We start from the raw sequence: 6,884 nt of genomic DNA, 5'->3' as shown, positions 1-6,884 counted from the left end.
TATTTATATATACTAACAATGAACAAGTGGAAAACAATTTTTTAAAACTATGATTTATAATAAGTTAAAAAAAAAGAAATACAGGGTGTGAGTGTAACAAAAGAGATTCAGACTCTATGCTGAAAACTACAAATGTTGATTAAAGGAAGCAAAGAACTTAAAAAAAAAAAAAACTGGATAGACATACCATGTTCATTAACTGGAGGATTCAATTAATGTAGTAAATGTAGTAATGTAGTAAAGATGTCAGTTCTCCCAAATTGATCCACGTTATCCATGCTTCTCATGTTATTAAAGAAGCAGAGAGGTACAAAGAGAAAGATGAGGCAACCAAAATATGAATATCACAACCTTGCAAATGGCAGGTATATTGGCTTTCCATTGCTGCTCTAACAAAATAGCATAAACTTAGTCATTTAAAATATTTCATCATTTGGAGGATGTGTAATTTCATCATTTTGGAGATCAGAAGCCAAAAATCAAGGGTATTGGCAGGACAGTCTTCCTTTCTGAACACCCTAGAGGAGAATCCCTTTCCTTGCTCTTTCCAGCTTTTAGAGGCTAGAGGCCACCGGCACTTCTTGGCTCATGGATCTCTTCTTGTATTATCAAAGCCAGCCACACTGCATCTCCCTGTGCCTTTTGTCTGTAAATGCATCTCCCTCTGACTGCTCTTCGGCTTCCTTCTTCCATTGTTAAGGACGCTTGTGATCATTTTGGGCATATCCAGACAATCCAAGATAATCTCTCTATTTTAAATTCATCTAATAAGCAAACAATTTCCCTTTGTTTTCTAACAACGTATTCATAGCTTCTGGAATATAGGATGTGGATGTATTTGGGGAGGGGTATTAATGTACCTAGAAAAGCAGACTTTACCAACTAAGTTTAAGAATTTGGCGAGAAATTTTTAAAGATAGTGAGATATTTAAGACAAAGCTGAAGCTCAGGAGGAGTTCCATGTGGAACAATGAAAATTTATTTATATATGACTTAAAGTTGAAGTGTTTTTATTTTGTTCTTATATGTTCTCCTTATCTCATTAATACTACCCAGAAAGTCAAAAACTGTTTTAGGTCAATAACTCCATAAACATGAAGTTGAATAAAAAGTCCATTTGGTGTTCTGTATGGTTAGGAAACCAAACAAGTGCATCACATACTATAAAATGTAAGCCTAAACTGAATTTAGAAGCACATCATAACATGATAAATGTAATCAGAGAATGCAAAAAGGCATTACTTACTGATGTACCTGCAATAAAATGAATATAATTTCATTAGCAGAAAAAACTCTAGAAAGAAAATGGAATGATGAATAGAAAAGCACCATAATAACCAAAATTTAGTTCAGTTCAGTTGTTCAGTCGTGTCCAACTCTTTGTGACCCCAAGGACTGCAGCATGCCAGGCTTCCCTGTCCATCACAAACTCCCAGAGCTTACTCAAACTCATGTTCATTGAGTCGGTGATGACATCCAATCATCTCATCCTCTGTTGTCCCCTTCTGCCACCTTCAATCTTTCCCAGCATCAGGGTCTTTTCCAGTGAGTCAGTTCTTCACATCAGGTGGCTAAATATTGGACTTTCAGCTTCAGCATCAGTCTTTCCAATGAGTATTCAGGACTGATTTCCTTTAGGATGAACTGGTTGGATCTCCTTGCAGTCCAAGGGACTCTCAAGAGTCTTCTCCAACACCACAGTTCAAAAGCATCAATTCCTCAGCACTCAGCTTTCTTCACAGTCCAACTCTCACATCCATACATGACCACTGGAAAAACCATAGCCTTGACTAGACAGATTTTTGTTGGTAAAGTAATGTCTCTGCTTTTGAATATGCTATCTAGGTTGGTCATAACTTTCCTTCCAAGGAGTAAGCGTCTTTTAATTTCATGGCTGCAGTCACCATCCACAGTGATTTTGGAGCCTCCCAAAATAGTCTGACACTGTTTCCACTGTTTCCCCATCTATTTCCCATGAAGTGATGGGACCAGATGCCCATGATCTTCATTTTCTGAATGTCGAGCTTTAAGCCAACTTTTTCACTCTCCTCTTTCACTTTCATCAAGAGGCTTTTTAGTTCCTCTTCACTTTCTGCCATAAGGGTGGTGTCATCTGCATATCTGAGGTTATTGATATTTCTCCCGGCAATCTTGATTCTGGCTTGTCCTTCTTCCAGTCCAGCGTTTCTCATGATGTACTCTGCATAGAAGTTAAATAAGCAGGGTGACAATATATAGCCTTGAGGTACTCCTTTTCCTATTTGGAACCAGTCTGTTGTTCCATGTCCAGTTCTAACTGTTGCTTCCTTACCTGCATACACATTTCTCAAGAGCCAGGTCAGGTGGTCTGGTATTCTCATCTCTTTCAGAATTTTCCACAGTTTGTTGTGATCCACACAGTCAAAGGCTTTGGCATAGTCAATAAAGCAGAAATAGACATTTTTCTGGAACTCTCTTGCTTTGTCCATGATACAGCAGATGTTGGCAATTTGATCTCTGGTTCCTCTGCCTTTTCTAAAACCAGTTTGAACATCTGGAAGTTCATGGTTCACGTATTGCTGAGGCCTGGCTTGGAGAATTTTGACCATTTACTTTACTAGCGTGTGAGATGAGTGCAATTGTGCAGTAGTTTGAGCATTCTTTGGCATTGCCTTTCTTTGGGATTGGAATGAAAACTGACCTTTTCCAGTCCGGTGGCCACTGCTGAGTTTTCCAAATTTGCTGGCATATTGAGTGCAGCACTTTCACAGCATCATCTTTCAGGATTTGAAAGAGCTCAACTGGAATTCCATCACCTCCACTAGCTTTGTTCATTGTGATACTTTCTAAGGCCCACTTGACTTCACATTCTAGGATGTCTGGCTCTAGGTGAGTGATCACACCATCGTGATTATCTTGGTTGTGAAGATCTTTTTTGTACAGTTCTTTTCTGTGTATTCTTGCCACCTCTTCTTAATATCTTCTGCCTCTGTTAGGTCCAGACCATTTCTGTCCTTTATCGAGCCCATCTTTGCATGAAATGTTCCCTTGGGATCTTTAATTTTCTTGAAGAGATCTCTAGTCTTTCCCATTCTGTTGTTTTCCTCTTTCTTTGCACTGATCGCTGAGGAAGGCTTTCTTATCTCTTCTTGCTATTCTTTGGAACTCTGCATTCAGACGCTTATATCTTCCCTTTTCTCCTTTGCTTTTCGCCTCTCTTCTTTTCACAGCTATTTGTAAGGCTCCCCAGACAGCCATTTTGCTTTTTTGCATTTCTTTTTCTTGGGGATGGTCTTGATCCCTGTCTCCTGTACAGTGTCACAAACCTCAGTCCATAGTTCATCAGGCACTCTGTCTATCAGATCTAGGCCCTTAAATCTATTCCTCACTTTCACTGTATAATCATAAGGGATTTGATTTATGTCATACTTGAATGGTCTAGTGGTTTTCCCTACTTTCTTCAATTTAAGTCTGAATTTGGCAATAAGGAGTTATGATCTGAGCCACAATCAGCTCCTGGTCTTGTTTTTATTGACTGTATAGAGCTTCTCCATCTTTGGCTGCAAAGAATATAATCAATCTGATTTTGTTGTTGACCATCTGGTGATGTCCATGTGTAGAGTCTTCTCTCGTGTTGTTGGAAGAGGGTGTTTGCTATGACCAGTGAATTTTCTTGGCAAAACTGTATTAGTCTTTGCCCTGCTTCATTTTGTATTCCAAGGCCAATTTTGCCTGTTACTCCAGGTGTTTCTTGACTTCCTACTTTTGCATTCCAGTCCCCTATAATGAAAAGTACATCTGTTTTGGGTGTTAGTTGTAAAAGGTCTTGTAGGTCTTCACAGAATCGTTCAACTTCAGGTTCTTCAGCGTTACTGGTTGAGGCATAGACTTGGATTACTGTGATATTGAATGGTTTGCCTTGCAAATAAACAGAGATCATTCTGTTGTTTTTGAGATTGCATCCAAGTACTGCATTTCAGACTCTTTTGTTGACCATGATGGATACTCCATTTCTTCTAAGGGATTCCTGTCCTCAGTAGTAGATATAATGGTCATTAGAGTTAAATTCACCCATTCTAGTGCATTTTAGTTCATTGGTTCCTAGAATGCTGACATTCACTCTTGCCATCTCCTGTTTGACCACTTCTAATTTGCCTTGATTCATGGACCTGACATTCCAGATTCCTATGCAATATTGTTCTTTACAGCATCAGACCTTGCTTCTATCACCAGTCACACCCACAACTGGGTATTGTTTTTGCTTTGGCTCCATCCCTTCATTCTTTCTGGAGTTATTTCTCCACTGATGTCCAGTAGCATATTGGGCACCTACTGACCTGGGGAGTTCCCCTTTCAGTATCCTATCATTTTGCCTTTTCATACTGTTCATGGGGTTCTCAAGGCAAGAATACTGAAGTGGTTTGCCATTCCCTTCTCCAGTGGACCACATTCTATCAGACCTCTCCACCATGACCCAACCGTCTTGGGTTACCCCACAGGCATGGCTTAGTTTCATTGAGTTGGACAAGGCTGTGGTCCTAGTGTGATTAGATTGACTAGTTTTCTATGAGTATGGTTTCAGTGTGTCTGCCCTCTGATGCCCTCTTGCAACACCTACCATCTTACTTGGGTTTCTCTTACCTTGGACGTGGGGTATCTGTTCATGGCTGCTCCGGCAAAGTGCAGCTGCTGCTCTTTACCTTAGGCAAGGGATATCTCCTCACCACCGTCCCTCCTGACCTTGAACATGGAATAGCTCCCCTAGGCCCTCCTGAGCCCCCACAGCCACCGCTCCTTGGACGTGGGGTAGCTCCTCTCTGCTGCTCCTGCAGTCGCAGCCTGGCACTCTCGGCCACTGCCCCTGACCTCGGACGTGGGGTAACTCCTCTTGGCCGCTGCCTCTCGGGCATGGGGTCCTCCCGGCTTCTGCCCCTGACCTTGGACGTGGGGTAGCTCCTCTCGGCCACGCTATGCGCCGGTCACAGCCGCCTGGGCTCTGTGCGCCAGTCAGGAGACACTCAAACACAGTTCTGGCTCAGTCTCCATGGGGTCTCTGGGTCCTGGTGTGCACAGGGTTTGTTTGAGCCCTCTGAGCGTCTCTGGCAGGTAAGGGGTTTGATTCTAAATGCAATTTCTCCCCTCCTACTGTCTTGCGGGGGCTTCTCCTTTGCCCTTGGATGTGGGGTGTCTTTTTTTGGTGGGTCCCAACATTTCCAGTCGATGGTTATTCAGCAGAGAGTTGTTGAGTTCTCACAGGAGAAGATGAGCACACATCCTTCTACTCAGCCATTTTCCAGGTTAACTAAAATTGTTCTATGACCTTATAGAGTAAGTGGAAGAAATATTTACAAGGACAATATCCTTGTGTGGATCTGGCAATAGCAAATGAGAAACTTAATCTAGGATTCTTTTAAACAGAGGATGTCTATGTTACTTTTAATAAACCATATTCACAAGTCATTTTGCTCCATGTTAATATGTGTATTCCTGGTGACAGTTGCACAAAAGATTCTCAACCTTTCTTCCACAGTGGGCATTCTTAAGAGATAATGGCATTCATTAATGTGATGCATATATATGAGATTTAAGTTTAATATCCTGTATAACATTTCCGATGCCACCTCTTTCTCTCCTACTCCAGGTAACATAGTTGACAATTTGAGAATTAAATCCGTGTGATAATAGGTATAACACAGAAGCCCACTAGCTACTTGGATTCTTCCTCCTCTAATTATTTACAGTCTGAGTCTCCACTACGTGTGGCTACACAAAGTCCAACGCCCTTTCAAATCCTGAGAAGTTTCAGAGAATTTATGTTCTCCTGGTATTGGCTATGCCAGGCTTCCCCACCAGTTTTGTCCATTCCACCATCTCATGATTACTCCCCATGCTGGCAAACTTATCTCTGTTTAACCTCATTCAAAACTAGGCACTATCTTCCTTTCTCCAAAACACAGTTGACACAAGGTTTTATTCTTCAAAATACTTCACTGAAGGAATTCTGCTATGATATAAGCTACCCTCTGTCTGGAATCTGTCTGTTTTGTCACTATGTATCTTAAACACCTAGAATATTGCCTAGCACATGGTATGTGCCCAGTGAAACCCTGTCAGATATATGAAAAGTTTGTGGAAACAGGTAATTACAGTGCAAAAAAAAAAAAAAAAGAAGGAAATATGACTCCTAAAACCCATCAGTCATTCCCCAGCTCTAAACTAAATTCCTAGGACTCTATTACTCTTCTCACTCCCCATCTTTGTTCTAGCTTCCCTGGAAAATTCAAGCCAGTTAACCCCATAATAATCTTTCAGAAATGTTATTTTGACCACAGAAAACACAGTGGTCATTGCTTTGTGGAACAGTTTGGATTTCTGTCATTTCAAAGCCAGCATTCCAGAATAGGATTTTATCTTACCTTTCCATAATCAAAGGTTCATGTAAATATTTACTCCAAAAACCAAAATGCCTTCTAACACAAACTTGATAGGGAATTCATCTTTAGCAGTATAAAGCATGAGCGAAGCTCCAAAGTCCCAGGGGTTTTTTTTCTTAAACATTTCAAAGAATCCAGATCAGTCCCCGCCTCTTCCATTCCCCTCCTGCTTTGCATTCAAACGGCAGTCTGAAAACAGAAAGTGTTTCTCAATCCACTCTAAAATAATGGTTGGAAGGAGAAAATGGGTCTCTGTTTATGGAATCACAGAAGTTATGGCTCCCCTCTGCCCCATCATACACATGCAAAGATGACTCTGAATATCCTGTAGTCCTTTAAAAAAAAAAAAATCATATGCAAACACTCTTGAATGATATTATTAGTAACATACCACTAGTGACTTTTCCTCACAATGGGCCGTGCCAGTGTATCATGACACTTCAGCTGAGGGCACAAAGTAGTAGTTATAGC

The sequence above is a fragment of the Oryx dammah genome, unplaced genomic scaffold (assembly GCF_014754425.2).
Source record: "Oryx dammah isolate SB20612 unplaced genomic scaffold, SCBI_Odam_1.1 HiC_scaffold_3, whole genome shotgun sequence".
Lineage (NCBI taxonomy): Eukaryota > Metazoa > Chordata > Mammalia > Artiodactyla > Bovidae > Oryx > Oryx dammah.
Note: the sequence above shows the minus strand (reverse complement) of the source record.